This window comes from Anser cygnoides, chromosome 1, assembly GCF_040182565.1.
Source record: "Anser cygnoides isolate HZ-2024a breed goose chromosome 1, Taihu_goose_T2T_genome, whole genome shotgun sequence".
NCBI classification, from domain to species: Eukaryota; Metazoa; Chordata; class Aves; order Anseriformes; family Anatidae; genus Anser; species Anser cygnoides.
Window position 1 is genome coordinate 49,109,342 of NC_089873.1, and position 19,259 is coordinate 49,128,600.

General features: G+C 41.8%; 2 long non-coding RNA genes across 6 annotated transcripts in view; one reads left to right on the forward strand and one right to left on the reverse strand.

The window, feature by feature from the left end:
• LOC125182457 (uncharacterized) overlaps window positions 1–19,259 on the forward strand; it is a 125,605-nt gene that overhangs the window by 80,831 nt on the left and 25,515 nt on the right. The gene's annotated exons all lie outside the window — the stretch shown is intronic.
• On the reverse strand, window positions 922–10,523 carry LOC125182458 (uncharacterized). Its single transcript, XR_007162308.2, has 3 exons — window positions 9,972–10,523; window positions 2,388–2,512; window positions 922–1,676 (listed from the first exon to the last, which is right to left on the reverse strand). It is a non-coding gene; the product is annotated as an uncharacterized lncRNA (long non-coding RNA).

Genomic DNA, 19,259 nt, shown 5'->3' on the forward strand with positions numbered 1-19,259 from the left:
TATTCTTCTGAGGATTTGGTGAGCCAGATCAGCCCAGCTGAGCTGCCAAGCCATGCAAGGTATGGAGCAGGAATGTGCAGAAAGGAATGACGGAGGAGGCAGCCCACCCCCTGTAGCAGCAGTATGCTGTTGGATCAGGCCAGCTGCAAAGTGAAACTTTACCTGAATGAGACACCATGCTGGAAGGTTGCTGAAATCTGGAAAGGGCACAGCGTAACCACCACTGGTTTATTGAGTCTTCTAATAATTGGCCTACCCACCTCCTTCAGCAACTGTTTTGAATAAGTAGAAGTTAAAATTAACTCCCAACTTCTTCCCTGGGAATAAGTCCCTCTAAGAAAAATTCTCAGCAGGCAGAAGATTAATAACAGAATGAACAAACAACAGGAGCCAATGGACCTCAAGAAGAACAAAGATAGAACTAATAAGACTTCTAATCCCTAGGAGTGGGTTATTCTCTCTATTATATTTGCACATACTTTGACCAAATTAGGGAAGCTACTTTTTATAGCATCAAGGATTTTCAGTGCACGTGGAAAAAAAAGTGTTTATTTTTGTAACATGCACATAAGGATTCTATCTGCATACAAAGCAACAACCCAAGAACCGCAGCCCAAACATGCCACTTCATCCTACTTTCCAGGCACTCTGAGCGTGTTGGAGAAATCGTGTTCCTTGCTGCCTTTGCTCTGGCAGCTGTATTGCCTGCTGTGGCTACATGCAGCCTCAGGGTAGGCATGAAACAGTATGCTAACGTTATGAGTGTGACCATACTGTAGCAGGGTAGGCTAAAATACATGGGTAAGCTCTGATTAATTACCTTGAGGACTGGCAAAATAATATACAAGGGTTTTTGCTTTGTGCTTCATGCACTGCACAGCAGGTGCATTATTTCTCTGCCTGAAAGGGATGCTAGGAGGATAAACCCATTAATATTTGTACAGTACTTTTAGTACAATTGCTACATCTTGAACTGACTAACTCCTGAGGATGAGCCACCAAAGGGGTGAGTATGGGCACAGTCACCTTTCCATAGAGAGGTAGCTCCTCCAAGCAGGAACTAGAAAATGTTGTTTGCCATTTGAAGGTGTCTGTGTTCCCTCTGCCATACTGCTGATACCCTTGCCATTTCTGTGGATAAACAGACTTCAGCCATTCCTGTATCAAAACAAAAAGTGCTCATTTAAAATTAACTGTGTTTTACTGTATTCTACAGCACAATTAATCTTTTAGCCTGATGCCCTTGGCAGGTATCGTTTTAGGTTTCTTTCTAACTACAGGCATTTCTCCTCCACTAGATTCTCAACAGACAGGGATTAGGATGTGGTACTTAGCTGAGGCTGTCCTGCTGACAGATTGTGGTGACCTTGCTGTGACTTCTGTTCTGATCTCACTGGCACTGCTGGAATTTGACACACTAGAACATGAGATACTGGCTCCATTATGCTACTAATTGGTATCCAGAGCATTGTGTTCCTGCCTCCTTCACCATCTGATGTAGGTGGCAGATAGTTCTAATTTATCTTTGCCATGTGATTTAGGAGGCTTAAGTCTCTATCATCAACCAGTTGATGCCCTTATCCTTTCATGTGGCTGTCTTTATCATATGCAAGTATAAAGATTGACGCGGGCTTCTGAGCGTGGTTGGTCTCCTCCTCTTATTGCTGGGTGCTCTTCTGAAATGGAAGGAAATTGTTTGATCACTGAACATGGATAAAACACAGTAAATATTTTCATATGCACAAATAGAGGTATATCTTCAATATTTATTTCTCAAATGTGCAGTAACATCTTTTCTTTTATTTCTGCAAGGTTATGTAATCTTTGGAAAGCACAGATTGGCTTTTATTTTTTGTCTGGGTTAGTGTGAAATGTAACACAGTCAAAAAATTCATATCCTTAACCAAAGTATTTCAGTTTGTTCTGAATGACAGTTTTTCTCTGTAATTATATATATATATATTTTATCCAAAAATCACAAAGCTAGACAGACGGATCAATGAAATGAACCAGAAAACAACTCCATGTGGGATGATGCCTATAGCACTTTTTCCCACGGACAAAAAAAGACAGTGTTTTTCCAAAGTCCAGTTTTGTCTGTCCTACACACTGGAATTTCATGCTGTTAATTTAATCATTAGGGAAGCTTATGACCCTGAAGAATATGACTTGCAAATGCCTTGGTATCAAAAGGGAACAAATCTGGCCTGGAGGGAGCACAGGGAGTAGCTGTAAGCTACTTGACACAACTAACAGAAAAATAACTTGTGGATTTATTACTGCAGCTTTACCAGCTGAAAGTAATATAGTCATTTATTTCTGGCACAGACTAGGCCCTGATGGCTACATCTATGGGGAGACTTCAGCACTGTCAAAGTGATGCTTACCTGGTAGGGTCCTGGCTCCCAGGGTGGAATTCACAGCCTGCTGTTTGACCCCATGGCTCTGGTGCAATACATGGAAAGGCACAGAAGGGTGTCTCAGATTAAGATGCAAAGCAGTCTGCAGCTACCTAAAATACCAAACACAAAGTGGTGAATTGCACAGTGTGAACCCCACTTCTTTCTCCTAGCTAATACTGGGTTGCAGGAGTGTGCCTAGACCAAATGAGAATTCATATCCTCTTTCATATCCTGTTTCTAAGTTCACTCTTCAAAAATGGAGTAGATGGCCACTGGTGCCTAGAAATCAGCATATAGGCTGTGGATGGCTGGAGCCAACTCCCTACAGGGGAGGCTCTTTCTCATCCTTGATTCAAGCACTGTTCTTTCACGCTAGTCTGTCTGCAGGTCTCAGTTGCTCCACCTGAAGAGTCCTATGTGGACACAAGAATTTCCAGATCTCAGAAATATGGTCAGGGCAGCTGACAGGAAAATTTGCAGGGCAAACCACACAGCAATTGTCAGCACAGATATGAAGGCAACTGACAGCCATGTAGTGGGGTTATTGCAACTGTGACACATTTTTCTTTTCTCTGAACAAGGAATGACTGGCAAGCTACAGGGAAAAACTCTTCTGACAATATTGACAAGGTGAATTAATGACTCATAAACTATTCTAACAAGACTGTTACAGAGTGGAGTTCAAGCAGGAATATTCAAAAAATTTAATGCACAGGACATGTTCAGAACACAAGCTCACTCTTTTACGCTTTCACTTCCCTGATTATTTTTCAGTGACCTACAAAAACTGACAGATTTGAACAAGTAGATACTCTTTGTTGGGTAACACTGAAGATTGATTTCCTGGTTTTGTTGTGTTTTTGAATACAGGTGCACACAGCTAAAGGCAGATTTATTTCTTCAATAAAGATGTGAAAAAGATGGGCTGGTGTAAAAATCTTCACTTTTTCTTGACCTTAGTCAAATGACATACACTGGAGATAGGAAATCCCACAGCAAAATTTATCATCTGCTGAGTGTAGTCATTACAGACCAGTGCCTTTTTATAATGATCATACAGCTGAATTCAAAGCTTTAGGCAAACATGATGAATAGTGATAAACTAATGCCCAATAGTTCTGGGATTGTAGAAAGGACTGTACATGCAGTTTACCTATTTGTTTTTTCTAGATCATATTATGGTTGAAGAGCATTTTGGTCACTATGCTGATTTCTTTGAAGAACACCTACTTGCTTAACAATTTTCTGTTATTATTTATTGAAACAAACTTAGGTTTTTATGATCCCCTTTTCCATCGTGTTCAAGCTGCTCCTAAGTATCTCTTGATTTCTCCTCACAGTTTCCCTGACATTGCTCCCATTGACATAAGTATTTGTAATTTAGAGAAAAGCTCTTCTTTTACAAAGGAAGTCTTGATCAAGAGACAGTTCTCAAAATCATTACAAATTGGAGGTGTAATTTACCAAGCAACACAGCCAGCAGCATTTAGTAGTTCAGCAAGGGTGCCACATTCAAACCTATCAAGACACCACAAAATGGCATGATTTTTTTTTCTTAAGAGTTTTTTTTTTTTTTTCCCCCAAGAAGTCAGACCTCATAGAGGTTAAGACCTCAGGCTGTGGTTCCACAGTATGTGGCATCTGTTGGTAGTGCCACATAAAGGGGTTGCTGTTTGCTAACCCTCCAACCTCCAGATACAGTTTCTTTCCCCTGTACTACAGAGAAATAGCCCCTCAGCCAACACAGAAATCACGAACCAGATCAAAGAACTAACACATGTTAAAAAATAACCTTTGTTTTGTTTTTAACTGGGATTGGCTCCTTGGTGGAGGTCACAGCAGGGTCTCAGAAGTCATGGATCAGGGGTAGCATTTCACAGGGCAGCTGTGAAGGACCTGCTTGGCCAATGGGAGGTAAAGGTGGAGTTCTGGATGGGATGTTCCTGCCAAAAATTTGTTACTCTGGAACCACGATCTCAGATTTCCCATCTTGTTTAGAAAGAGCAAGGCCGTTTTCCTGCCTCTGTAGTGCCTCGCTGGCCGTACTTGAAAGGAACCTGAACCCTGCACAACCACTGCTTAACTGATGCTTTTCTCAGTAAGGCCACTGTGAGAGCTTTCCAGGTGCACTCTGTGAAGAGATTAAAGTATTTTATTCCACTATTGGGCACTTAGGTCTTGAAAGCAAACTGATTATTCTCTACTTCCTATCTTCAGTTGTTGCTGAAGCAGTCATTTTTATTGAATTGCTTAAGCATAGCATGGCCAAAGGTTGGGGAAGCTATAAAGCCAGAGGTAGCTAAAAATTCTCCAACATAAAGACATGTTTGAGGAATGATAACCTATCATCAATAGCTTTGCAAGTGGAATGACAGACTCTGTTAATCATTGTGAGTAGTCTGCTCTGAAGAGTTCAGATATTGTCACTAAGGAGTGGTCCAGTCCACCCCTCATTAGGGTGATGAAACTGCCCTACTTCAGAGGGCTGAGGCCAAACCCTCAAGGTACAACCAGTTAGCCTGCATTGCTGGGGTGCGGGCCCTGCCCTGCACCCTTGGGAGGAAAGCAAACCAAAGCTGCTGCTGGGTAGAAAAGCAGAAGTTGCTCCACCAAGCGGCAGTTTCCATGGAGCAAGTCATCATCCCGTAATCCGGGGGAGAACCTTCCCCTTCTGTGTGGAGCATGAATTCCCCCAGGCCTTGGTACTGTGGCTGTTCCTGCCCCACATTGCCCCCCGGGTCAGCCAGCAGTACAGACCCGAGCCAGGTGGCGGCTGGGCGCAAGACCGTGTTTCTGTTGGGCGCCATCTTGTGTGGGTGCTGGCCTCGTGTGCTTGTTCAGGCTTTACTTGGCCATGCGAAGGTGGCTAGAGCTTGATCTGGCATAAAATCTGCCCGCGCAAAATTAATCCATAAAAAATGTTTTATTGCATCTGAACCAGCAGAGTGAATTTATACTGGATGAGTGCCTAATGTCCTATGGCACTTTTTGATCCATTTCCTGTTTGGTCTGATGAGAATTTACCATACTTTTGAAGAACTGTAGACCAGAAAGAGTGGGACTGGGTGAATTTAGGGCGAGGAGTACTGAAGACAATTCTCTGGTAGGTGGGAAGGAGCTATTTTTGGAGCTGATAATCAAGAATCTGCATTAAAACTATGCTGTGAAGAAAGAGAGAGAACAAGGGATCTCTGGATGCAGAAAGGCAGCTGTAAGAAAGTCTCTTATTAATGAATGAAAGCAGAAGCTGAGTCTGTCCTGTATTGCAGTGTGAAGAGAGCTCTTGCCTGCTGGTGAGCAGATCTGTCCCAGAGTAACTCCTCCCGGGCACACTGCACCGAACACCCCACTTCACCAGTTCTGTCAGGTCAGGGGTGATGCAGCTCGTGACTGTTACTTGAGTAAAGGGGTGTGTACACCAGCGTGTACAAACACAGGCAGGACCGTGTCATTGTTTGAGAAACTTAATATCTAAGAGTCTAGACGGGCATGATCTATACTTTGAAGGTTCAGATTTGAAGCACTACTCAAAAAAAAAAAAAAATTATCATCCTTGGAGCCTGGTTCTCACCCAGTACCACCTGGTATCAACAGCTGGCTGTTGTCAGCCGTTCCCTGCTCTCTAAAAATAGACAGAGATAAAAGCCATACAAACTGAAGGCATAAAAAGACAAGATTTTTTTTTTTTTCTTTTTCTCCAGGGGAAAAATCAACAGATACGTGGACTTATTCTTACAGCTCTGAGTCTGAACAATAATGCTATACAGTGTGTGGGACTCCAGACAGGCATAAGGGGGGGTTGTCTGCATGAATGGCAATGGCAAAGGTGCAGCTTAAAATGCAGGCAGAGGACTGGAGAGTTAGGCACATTACCTTTACAGGAAAACATTATCAAATGTTTACTCATGGCCTAGATATTTCCAGATATCTTTATCTAGAAAAGGAAGGAAAAATAAAAAATAAAGTCAGAAATAACTGTTTGTAAGTAGGTTAAGAATCTCACGAAGTGACTCAATCTGCCTGGAAAATGTTGCAATCCCCACTTCAGACTTCCCTGCCCCTCCCGCCTGACAGGTGAATGCTCTTGGGAGCAGTGATTTGACCAGCTCCTTTGCTGGGTAAGCAAGGAGCAGCTTGGCTGAGAAAATATTATTCTTAATACTCTGTTTATAACCTTGAGAAGGTCTCCACAGCAACAGGAGCCACTGAATAGAGTTGGTCACGATGTTTTGACAGAAGAAGTTTTCCACTAGAAAATGCTGTTTTAAGGAAAAAATGCTGGGGAGAATGATTTGATGTTGACAGTATTTTGGCCTGAAAAAAATAAGGGAAAAACTGAAAAATGTCTTGGAAGGAAGAGTTTTTTTTTTCTTTTTTTTTTTTTTTTCTTTTTTAAGCCCACTGGCTTCCCTCCTGGGACCTTTCATGTGAGGAAACAAGACTATTATCTCTTCCTTTTCCATTTTGGGAATCGTGGTTAAATTCCCAGTTAATCTTCTCTTTTTGACTCCTTATTGTTGATGCTCTTCTGAGAAGACTCTAAATAAAACAGGAGATGAAAGAAGCTGTAAATCCTCAAATATCTAAAGTATTTTGGAAGCTCTATTTAAGGAAAGAGAAACTCTGAAATAAAGGCAAAATAGTCCATTGGAAGAGTGTGCTGTAATTACTTGCCCATTCTGTTTCGAATAGTTGATTTTATACTATATGGCCTAAAATCTCAGATTATAACTCAAGTTTTTCATCTGCTTTGCTCTGAATGAGCTATCTTCATCCCTGCTCTACTCCCAGACATGAATTGCTGGATATAGTGACAGCCGGAGACATGTCATTGCATATAATATCCTCTCACTAGCATTATTCATTTCACTGAGAAAAGGTCTTGGGACCTGCAGGTGCTAACCTAGTGATTTGTCTCTTTTTCCCAGTGATGGCTTTTCTCCTTGTGAAGCCAGTGGAGAAAATGATACGGGTAATAAATGCTTCTGTAGAGGCAGCTTTCACAGTTGTTCTGCCTCATGACTCCTTCCTTGCCCATTTGGTATTAAGAATCTGAATAAAAATGAAGTCATTAATTCCTTGCAGTCAGAAAAGACAGGGAACTACACAACTGTCTTCTTCACTGTCTTCAGCAAGACAGTTATTTTTAAGAGTTTCCCATGGGATTTTTGGAAATGGATTTGGCACTCGAGATCATTAGTCAAATTTCCTGACTATTTCAGCCACTTGACTGCCTGCTGTCACTAGCTGCCACTTCTGTACCACGTTTCCCCACAGTGCTCTGCTGCCGAGATTACAGTAGCCTTTTCCCCTGTGGCTTCCCCCATGCTCTGTGCCTGCCCGGTCCCTGTGAGAACAGTCTTTTCCAGGGCCTCCCAGGTGAAGGTGGGAGTATGGCTGCACCACGCAGTGCCAGGCAGTGCCTGCCCTCCTTGGCTAGCGCCAAACGAGCTTGCACTGGGCTCACAAGTCCTGTGTGGTGGGACAGGGGCAGACTGATGTTGGAAACACGGCAGGTCTTCTTTCAGAGCAGTGACCTGTCTTACAGACAGGTACCGGTGCAGTCAGCCGCCACCAGCATCCTCGAGCTGGAAGCTGCTAGCAGTACTGCAGCTACATCCAAGTGGTACACATAACAAAACCCAGCCTCCTGTCTGTCCTGGAGATGACTGGAAGTAGATATTTTGGCAACTGTCAGATACCCAGATACCTCCTCCTGCACCTGCCCGTTGGCCAGCAGAGAGTCACGAACTGCTGCTGCTGCCAAGGAACAGCACAACTCCCTTTCCAGGAGCCAGCCACCACCACCAAGCTGCACGTGTTAGCATGGCATGGCATTGCCTTGTGTAAATTTGCCATTCAGGAGTGTGCCAAGTCACTAGAGATGATCGTGTCATGTAAAAAATGCTGGGAATGGGAATGGGATTAGTCAAATAATGTATCTGGAGAAAGTGTAAGGTTTCTAACTGGAGTAGCTGAGAAGAACAAAAGGATGGAGGTGAGCAGAAAGACAAATAGCTCAAGGTCAAATAGCATTTTAGGAGCACAGCTGGGGTAAGCATTCTAATTAATCAGGCCATTTTCCTATCGCCTAATCCACAGACTCTCTCATGCTTTAGGTTCAGAGGGCTTACATCTACTTTGGATACATTTTTCCTGGAAAACATCATCTCTGCTTACCTCAAACTACATCGCAGCATAGGGTTTGCATGTGCTGTGGCCACTCAGCATCTTGACTCTGGTGTTAAAACTGGCAAAGGGGCAGGTGATATCCCCTTTGTCAAAGCTAACTGACGGAAACAGGAGCAAAGCCAACAGCAAATGCCAGCTCTGATAGGAGGCTGACGCAAAAGAGGCCGAGGAACTGTATAGGACTGCTGCTCTGGTTATGTAACCTGGAATATTTTTTGTAAATACTCAAACTGACATGCATTGTGTTTTGGCATGTGTTTGTCAGTGCCCTTGTTTTATAGCCTTGCTGAAGACTCATTGACAGATGGCACTCAAGAGAGTGCTTTTTATAGGTGTCAGTGTCCAACTCAGATACAGTTTCTGAAAGCAAAAGGTGTTTGGGGGCGGAGGGATCTGAAGCACTGCCAAAGTATGTTGTAAAAGGTGCTTTAGTGGTACTTCATGCTCTACAAAATGTGGAGGTATGTGGGAGATGAATGAGGAACATTGACTCTCATGGATGTTGAGTCACCAGAGGATTCTAGTAGAAGGTGAACAGCATTTATGAAATGGAAGAATAAGAAAAAAAAAAAAAGGATTTAAAAATACCCAGTGTCCCAGGGGCAGTGCCTATGTAACCTGGTATTCTGGAGAATGATTTCTTGTCACAGCTTGACCTAGTTCTTGCCTGGAGACTACGTGTGTTAAAAGTGAATCCAAATGTTGGCTGCCTGGTGTGCTTCTTAGCACCGTTCTCCTTTGTGCAAAGGAGCAGCGAGGCTCCCTGGAGGGGATGGGGAGCTTGGGGCTGACAGCGACCACAGTGCAGGCTGTGTCCTCACTGGTGGGGCACTCTCCCATGGGGACAGCATGGTGGGCAGAGCCAGGTGGTGGTACCAGGCTCCATCAACAGCCCCAGAGAGGGGGAGTGAAGACCTGGGTCCAGGGTCAATCCAGGGTGTTCATCCAGGGGGAAAAGGAGAAGGGGCCAGAGACAGGGATGGAGACAAAGCTGCAAAGTGGATCTGAAGTCCATGCAGGAGGCAGGGACAGAGACCGTCGCTCCTGTGGCATCACTGGAGCAGGGACCAATGGCTGAGCTGAGCTGGTGTCCTGTGCCACAGGCAAGGCAGGGGCAGAGGCCCCCAGTGAAGTTCATCAGCACCTATCAACATCGATTGGTAGACTCAGGGCACTGACACAGGCAAAAAAAGGTGTGTTTTTACTACAGGATGACTCGTGCAATGTTCATCCAGTGTTAGCAGTAGGAGGAAATAGAGGTGATTTTGGCTGCAGGAAATAAGAAGAGTACTTTGTCTCTAGCTATGACTTTGCAGTTAGGTAGATAAAAGTACACAGTACATTCCTTATTATGGTTTCATAAAGACCTTTACTCACTGGAAGCGTCTGGATCTCAGTGGAATTACTCTTTCTAGCTCCGGGGCTGAAGGATTTGCAGGCTTGGAGTCCTTCCCACAGTTTCGGGAGGTTGGACATGGCAGTCCAGCCACCTCTGATTCCCAGTCTTCTGGCTGCTGCGTGTTCTGCCTAGCTGGGGCTCAGGCTCTCAGTTCAGGTGTCTGGGAACAAGGCAGCAGGCAGGCTGAAAAACACAGAGTTGAGGGGGTTTATTAACCGCAGGCACTTTGCTCTTTACATGTGCTTGGGAAGTTATACGTATCTCTGAAACAACACAGGCCCGTAAAGTACCTTTTGTGGAAGTCTGTAACAAAGACAAATATAGAATCCATTTATTCTTGGAACTCATCTGTGGAATGATCCTTTCTCTTCTGGAAGTTATAAATCTACTTTGCCACACACTTTACAGCTTCTGGAGAAAAAGAAGCAAGGCCGAAGAGCCAGTAGCCTCTGAGTTGGGTCTTGTGTGTGCAGAGCAAGGCACAGGGTCTTTGCAAAATTAATGTTGTGTGTGCCTGCACCGAAAGGTTATATTGTAGAGCAAATATATTATCATGGGGGGTGGGAGGGGATGAAATAAGGTAATGCAAGCAACTGTGCTATTTCCTAATTCTTTTTTGAAGCATTAGATTTTTTTATTTTATTTATTTATTTATTTATTTATTTATTTATTTTCTGTGATACGTTTGTTGTGTGTCATTCCCCAGTGCTTGGAAAAGCAAGTAGAAAATATTTCACAGTATGAGGTCTACTTTATGCAATTTTTAAACACTCAGAAGCCATTTCATCAACATGACAATGACATTGATGCCTCTGTAAGCCATTTGAAGCCTTTAGATTGATTGAACATGCTCACTTCCTTAATGAATGCACTCAGAGGAGCTGAGGGGTTTCCTACAGCAGGAGAATGGTGAGTTACCTTCTCTGAAGGGGACTACGTACTAATAGACTTAGATCCTTCTGCCCTTTGTGGACAGTTTTTTCCTGTTCACCCTAACTTTTCTTATGCTGGCCCATTTGTCTTAATTCCAAACTTCAATCCTTAAGATTCCTGTCCCAGCCTACCGTCTTCCCCATCTCCTCTCCTCTCCTCCTGTGTATGTGAAAAAAGGCTCTTCTCTCACACCAGGCTATTCCCTGTTAATCTTCAAAATCTGTCCCCAAATATGGGCACATAAAGGTTTTCAAAGAAAAATTTAATCTGCATTTTTTTAACATTAGCAAAATATGAGCGAAGCTGGCTTTTCTTTGAATTCGTTCTTAGACATTGTTGCTCCATTCTGATTGATAGTTTCTTAAAGCAGATGTCCAGCTGGAAAATTTAAGCTATAGTGATGGAGATCTGGCAAAGTATTCAGAACTAAAAAAACCACCATAGAATGGGAATTGTCAGACAATGCTAATTATAGGTGTGGCAAGCAGCTGTAACAACCAACACGGCAATTTTTGCTGTCTCTCTCTCTGTTTTGCAATTTAATGCTCTTATGCTCTGTTGCCTAATTTTAGAGCAAACACACGTTAGCAGTTCTCAACCAGGTAATGCTTGTTACCATCTGCAACAGAGATTATCTTAAAATGGGAATTAGAGGAAACACTTTTCCATGCGGTTGTGACGCTGCCTGTTCCTGACCTCTTCAACGACTGGAATTTAGGGAAAGCAATCATTAGAGGGAGGAGAGGAAGGAAAAGCAGGGGGAGAAGGTGGAGCAGGACAGAGTGCCAGAGTGTCAGCGCCAGCAGAGTCAGTAGGTGCACAGACAGAAGTAGGATGAAAGATTTACAGTGGGCAAGAAGCAGAGTCAGTGTGCGGATAAAGCCAATGTCAGGGAGTGTAAGGAACATAGGAACGGAGGAGGATGAAAAAGATGACATTGAAGAAGCAAATATGACAAGAATGGGCAAGAGAAAGTAAATAAGAGCTATGATTTAAGACTAATAAAACCCAACAACAAACATACATGGTGTTCCAGTTCTGTTCAGAGAAGGTGCTATCTAATCCCAGAAGTTATGATGAGGAAGATCAGCTGTTACTTTTGAATTACAGTGTTTTCTCTGAATAAAGGGCAGGCAGAGGAAGTCTATCCACAAAGTATTGGACCAAAATCTATGCTCGTCATATAAAAAGAAGATTTGTGTTTGGCCTTTAGTACATGAATCCTGCCTGATCCTTTCACTCAGCCCATCATATCAATCTCTACTTTCTGCAGATGAAGTCCATGAGGAGCTTCTGCAGGTTTTTTGGGGAAAGAGACTTCAAAGCTCAAAGATTCTTTGTGTAGCTGCTCATAAATGTCTAACTATGCAAGTTTTAGGATGTAGCAAGAAGAAATAATTTAATATCAGTTCATTGTTTTTAAAATAGTCCTGTAATCAGAGCAATCCTATCACACTGACCAGAATGAATGATAGACAGGGATAGGTTTGGGTCAACTGTCAATAAAAGTTCGTTCACTTTAAAGTCAACACACTTCCAGATACCATAAAAATAGGCTGCATTGCATCTGAATGGAGTAAATAACATGACAAAATTTGTGTGGATGTGTTGTGTGACAGTTACTCTCAAAACACTATCATAGTCCATCACAGCAGTAAGGTAAGGCAACAACATGGTTTGGAGTGGTTTGAGGACAGCCGAGAAGAGGAGAGAGGAAAGGGAAAGGGAGGGAAAGGGAAGGAAAAAGGAAAAGAAAGGGATATAATGTAGTGATCGTTATAGTCCTTTCAGGAGCTGCACTGAATTTTGTAGATAATATTTTGAGTGGCAGAAAATCACCATCTCTCTCTCTCGAATATAAGAAACAGAAATAATCCTTAAAAATGTTGATGTTCACAGTAGAACCAGAAAAGAAGTTAGGCAGTACTGTGTGGGAACCTACCCAGGGTCGCAGGCCTTTGACAGTCTTTAGCTGCCTCAAAAATAATGGTGTTATAACAGTTTAGAACAGAAGTTTATATCTTGCACATTATTAGAAGAGGACAAATTTAATCATAGTGCAGAAATAAGTATTATAACATTGTTTTTGAAATATGTCAGAAAGGAATGTTGTACAGATCTGAAAAAGTTCCAAACAATGAAAATTTTGGAGAGGAACAATAGACAATCAGTTTTGCTGTAGTGCTACAAGAGTCTTATGCTGGTTGAGTTGTAATTCTCCTGTTGCGAAGTTAAACCATGTTTAATACCCTGCTTGCTCACAGCATTGTTTTTCAGTCCCAGGAAAATAATTTAAATCAACTTTTATGATTCTGGAAAAAATCTGATATTTAGATTGGCTGAGCAAATGGAGATATTTTTGAACTTGCTTCAATAACTTTCTGTAAGATAACAGTTGGCTTTCAGCACATAAAGCTGGGCAATTAGTCATGACTGAAATCAGAACCATATAGCTGAAACATGTTGTTTAATTAACATTCTCCCACATTTGGAACTATCATGAGATGGTAAATAATTCTGAGTCCTCCTGAAAAAATAATTCCTGAGCCTTCCATTTAAATGGCTGAATAGAATACCTTTAAAGTCCCTTATGTAGCAATAGAGCTGCTGCTAGCATTACATTAGCAAATTTGGAGAGCTGGCTTTGCCAGTCCTTTTTGGATTTTCTTGGGAACTTTTCGTCTCAGGCATCTCAGGCATTTCCAGCTGATGATTTAGCTCCCACATTATGTTGGAAGCTTTCATGTCAATGGATTCACTGAAATGAATTAAGTGTCATTCTGAAGTGTTGGGCCTTCTGTTCCTAAAATATTTTATTTTTACAGAGTTTTGGACAGATTGTCGACTATGTTGAAGGAGTTATGATCTTTATTCCTACTTTTGACTCTTATATAAGGAGCTTTCATTTCTTCCTTCGCAACTTAAGATGATACATAATGTAAGGCATTTCTCAGCAAGCAAAGCCAGTGCCCCTTCTGTGGAACATTCCTCTGATTTAACAACAAAGGTGCTCTGTAGCACATCTATCAGTTTATCTTTCATGTCTTGAGAACACCTACAGTATTTTTGGTCATGATCTAGACAATTTTATAAATTGCATTTTAGAATTGTGTTTCCTAAATGCTTGTGAAAGCTTCACTTGAGATCACACAATTCTGAATAACATGTAGGTATGAAAAACTCAAGTGATTTCCAAAATCCGTGGGTCTTTGTACCTCACTGTTCCTCCTGTTGCAGTCTTGTTGCTACTCCAGACATGAAACCTGTTGTCTTAGAGCCAGCATCATACCATCATTTCTGTTAGTTGATCTTGAGATTAGATATAATAGTAGATAATAATAGATTTTTACTGTCTGATTATGTTTGCTCAGCCATATGTTGCAGGCGTTTTCTCTTATCTCATTTCAGATAAGTTTTTAAGTGGATTTGTAATCCTCTTAATCCAAATCCAGTAATTGGATTTGTGAGTTTGTCTTGGTCACTTTCTTAGTAATTTTGAAACTTTGGAATTATTTGCTTGCAAATCAAAGCAAAACTCACTCTGTTTTAGATACTTAAAATTTAAAAATCTAATTCCGAACTGGTCTTCCTGGGCTTTCTTTGCAGTCAAAAGAGAGAGTTTGCCCTCCAGGGAGCAATGAATCTGACTGTAGATGTGTGCTAGGGCAAGACGGCTTTTGTCTTGAGAAGGTACTCATTCATATTCACCGAGTATGCTTAGATTCAAGAATGACCACTACTTTGCCACTTTGGCATCTGGGTTTTAAACTCCTGGATTAGCACGGGTGAATTCTACACTTCCTGTCACAGACATCTTATTGTTCTTTTGTTATGACACAAGTATCCTGATGCATCTCATATTTGTTAGTTTTCCATGAGAAAAACATAGCTTGCATTGAAGTCCCAAGTCTTGGTTAAATTTGATATGTATATGGGAACTGTGTATAACTGAAGGACTGCATCATTCACTTCAGACTAATCAAAACACAAAAAATCATTCAACTGGGATGAAAAGAAAGAATGACCATATTTCACAAAGTTATGTGCTAAGAAAATATTAAGTTATGGTGGATAAAGTACCTCAGAAATATGAATAAAATGAGGTATTTGGTTTCTGGAGCAGGCAATGGAACAGATAGTATGGTAAGACAAACAACTGTTTGCTGCTGGGAATGTAGGATTTTTCTTTTTTAGTCAGACACTTATTAATTGTTTTTAACACTCTGAAAATGCAATTTCTGTTCTGAGTTTTTATGAGCTGTGTGTAACTTAGAAAGGAATAGGATTAGGGAGCTGAAACACCTGTAGGTCTCTGAGGCAAACATAAAGCCCACACAGAGGTAAGCCCATACCAGGCTTTTCATCACACTGGAGACAATCTGCTTTTCTGCTTAATAACCTAAGACTATCAGTTCCTCTTTCCTTCAGTTTCCTGACAAGTGAAAGAAAAACCAAGGAGTAGCTGCTGGCCCACTAGCCTTGAGCAAGATGGAAGTGCAAAATGGCTGTAGGTTATCTGGTCAGTTTGTGCTTTCGTGGAGGTTTCACTGGGCTTTCACTTTCACTGGGCTGGGATAATGGAAAAAAGAGAATTGCTAGCCGGGGATTAGCCCAAGAGGAGTAGTGGGATCTGGATGTCTCCCAGATGGAACGTGGGTATCCTGTGGCAGAATGGGAATGAGAAGCCTTTGTGAGAGGAGGAGGAACAAAAGTCTCGTGGTGGGAAAGCAGTAAGAACACAACAAGAGGACTTACGCTCAGGCTCTACTTCATAACAAAATAAGGAGTGCCTTCACAGCCTAAGAAGAAAGGACCTAGACCTTTCTGCGGTGGAGTTCCTTACCTTAGGGGTACTTAACATTATGTACTGGTTCTTCGTGGGGAAAGAGAAGGACTGGAAACTACAGAACTACAGAAATGTACACCTCACAGGCTGAAAAAGTGGGTATGTATAGACAGTGGCCAGAGGAGTGACTATTAGGTGTCCATACTTGAGGGAACTGCACTCCGGTTAACTTGTGTGCAGTAGCACCAATGCAGCAATGGTAGGGGCTTCACCGCAAGCTGGGTGAGCCAACCCAGGTACCTTGGGGAGTCTCTTCCCGTAGCAGGAGGGATGACCCAAATCACAGCCTATCAATCACTGCAGTGGAGACATAAGCAAATTCTTAGGGGACCAGCCCAGATATAGTAGATAGAGGACTCTGACTATTAGCTTGCTATTTTATAACTACATCACCATTTCCTCTGAGCTAGTAAGGAAATGTCTACAGCCCCTGTCATTACAGTATTTTAGTAAAATGGTAAAAGACGCTGTGATAAGGTGCAGTGCTTGTAGAAAACTCTGAAGGATCCCAAGAGAAAAAGGTAGTAATATGGAGAAAGAGAGGAAAAAGAGCTGGATTTAGGGAGGCCTACAGAGGACTTTCTTTTTTTTTTTTTTTTTTTTTTCCCTGTTACATGCAAGCTACATTTGTTGGCTGAGTTATTGTAGATTGGGGCCATGTAAATTCTTTCTTTCAAATGATAAATTATTCACGACTGGGATTTGGAAAGTCCTGGGTATGGTATTTTGGTATTTGCTTCCTTCTCCAGTGGCAGAAGCTGGCTACAGGCACTTTGAAATACCACAGAATTTTTTTGCACCGGACATTTTTTTCAGAGCAGTGTACTTCTAACCAGCCTAATTCCCAGTGGGATGCAGTTATACTTAAATGGGAATTTTTATACTGGCATACTTTATTCTAGTCTGAGAAGAAAAATAAATGCTCCCTGCATAAAGCTCTTTAATGCTGTATGTGGGGTCCATCTTCCCAAACGTAGGCACATACAAATTAATCAAGTTTAATCAAGTATCCTGGGCTTCCTTTTAGTCAAAGCGAGAAATAGCACCTTCAGTAGACGCATGTAAAATATCTGAGACAAATCAGAGAATGCATCCTGGAGATTCCTTCTCCACTGGCTGCACAGGATGCCTAACACAAATCTCATCTGGACGTATAACTTTCAGAAGTCCAGATCTGAACGAGATAAATCTGACCATATGTGTCTGCACTGGAATTTGAATCATTGTGGCCACACCAGTGCAAAACCATGAATTCAAACAACAGAGTTGTATGGGTATGTTTTTCCCCCCCTAACGTAAGCCAAAGCTTACACCCAAGGCACGTGACAAAAGCTTTCATACACTGTGGGTGGGGACTTTAGGAACTGTAAGAACAGCAGGCTGAGTGAGCACTTATGTAGGTGGCTTTGCTAACTCTGTGGTAGACGTATTACTGTGATAAATACCTGGTTGCTTTTTAGCGCACATCCAAAATACAACAGCTGATGACTTGTTTTAAGCTAGTGGTATAGAATTAGAAGCTGCCAAGATAATGCTGTTGATAGTTAAGCTTGCTAAACATGTTCCTTTATAAAAAAGAACAGCAGTGTGTTTCTTCCCAGTGTAAGTACAATTGATTCTTGACTTGAGTGAAAATATTTCTCATTTTTATGGAATGCAGAATACAGAATTTAGACAAAAAGCACGGGCATTCCAAGAGAACCTCTATCCACCTTCCCCCTCAAATAACAAAGAGATGGTTTACAACAATATTGATCATAGGTTAACTTTCTGTGACTTTTAGAAAAGCTTAGGCTTGGTATTGGGGTTTTATGTCCATTCCCTGTGTGCGTGAGCATCTTTCTTACAGAAAACTCTTTGTAGTGCACTTGGTCTTTCTACCTTCACTTGCTGGAAGAAGAGCAACATGGAACAAATGGATTTTACCCATGGTGCAGGCAGCACAGAGAGCACTGGAGAGCTGTGTGTTGAGGCTGTTATATACAGCAGCCTTCACCTATAGCTCAGGTTGCTCAACAGGAGGAAGAGTCTTGCACTCTGCACGCAGAGTGCACTGTATGGTTCTCAGCCGGTGCACTGAGCTGAGACCTCTGAGTGCCTGTGCTCTATAGGAGATGATCTAAGTGAGTGGGCACTTCAGCTTTGGTGGTAATAATTATGAATGCAATTTAAGATACATATCTTAAAGATGTTCTCAGAATTACTGCTTTATCAGCAACCTAAATTTTTAAAACGAACTCTACAACTTGTTGGTGAAAGCTGGAGTGCGGTTTTTATCCCAAAGTGAATGACATTATCCCTAACTTAGCAGTATTGGCATACTTGTACATGTATATCCTATATCCTGGACACTTAGTCCAGTTTATAAATGGTAACTTGCATGGCTCAAGATGGACATTATTTGTGTCTGAACTCAGTTACTAAGGTCTGGGTTACAGTGGCTTGAAAAGATGCTGTACATCAGAAAACCTTTACTAACAGTTGGTAATTGTCTGGGTACACACACCTAGCCCCCTGCAGTTGTGAGGTAATGTGACTTTGATTAAGCCTCTGAGAGATATCTATGTGATTCTTGTTACCTCATATTTGGGGTGGTCTAAAAGCATACCCATGGATAGCTGGCATGGTTAATCTGACAGGCTGGATTTTACTCCATTTCTTTTCAGGTGAGTTGAGAGACCTAAATGAGAGCAACCTGTGTACCACATTCTGATGGTCTCCCATGCTCCCTAAATATATTTTTTTTCCTATAGAAAATAGAGTTTATGGAGGAAAAGGGATGACAAGATCTGTAAAGACTGATTTTCCTTTCAAACTGTAATGCCAACAAGTGGCCAAAACATGCCCTGAGCCTTGATGTGCCACAGGCCAAGACAAGACATGCCAGGTACACACACATACACCTGGGATTTGCAAAACACTGCTGGTTCCCACTGTATAGACACATCTTGAAAGAATGCTCTGAGCAGATTGCTGAGGTAGCACGAGGGCCAAGAGTAGTATATGTATCTGAACTGAATAGAAGTGATCAAGGGCTGGGGAATAAAAATAATTGTACAGTGAGTGTGTTGTAAGAGCAGAAACTGCTTCAGTTCCTTCCTTTTATCCGCTTGGATCGAGCTGTCTGAAAACGTTTTGTGTCTTCTGTTGCATCACATGAAGAAAAAGATGAAAAGAAGTGCTCAGCTCTTGCTCACTGGGTTTATGTTGAACTTACTATGATCTGATGCAGAACTCTTTTTTTGAGTATATAGAATCTGAAACACAGTGGAAGCTATGCTTCTAAATTCTCAGTAAAATGTTAGGCTTATTTATCCTTTTTTTCCAAGCTGATGTGCAAATTTTCTGACAGTTATCATATGGGCTAGATTTTAAACAAATGTTTAGTTTTACTTTTCAAGAACAAAAATACTTCAATATGTTCACAGTGCAGGCTGTTGATGACGTTTAACATACAGTTTCAATGTTCTGAGTTTTTGCCTAGCGG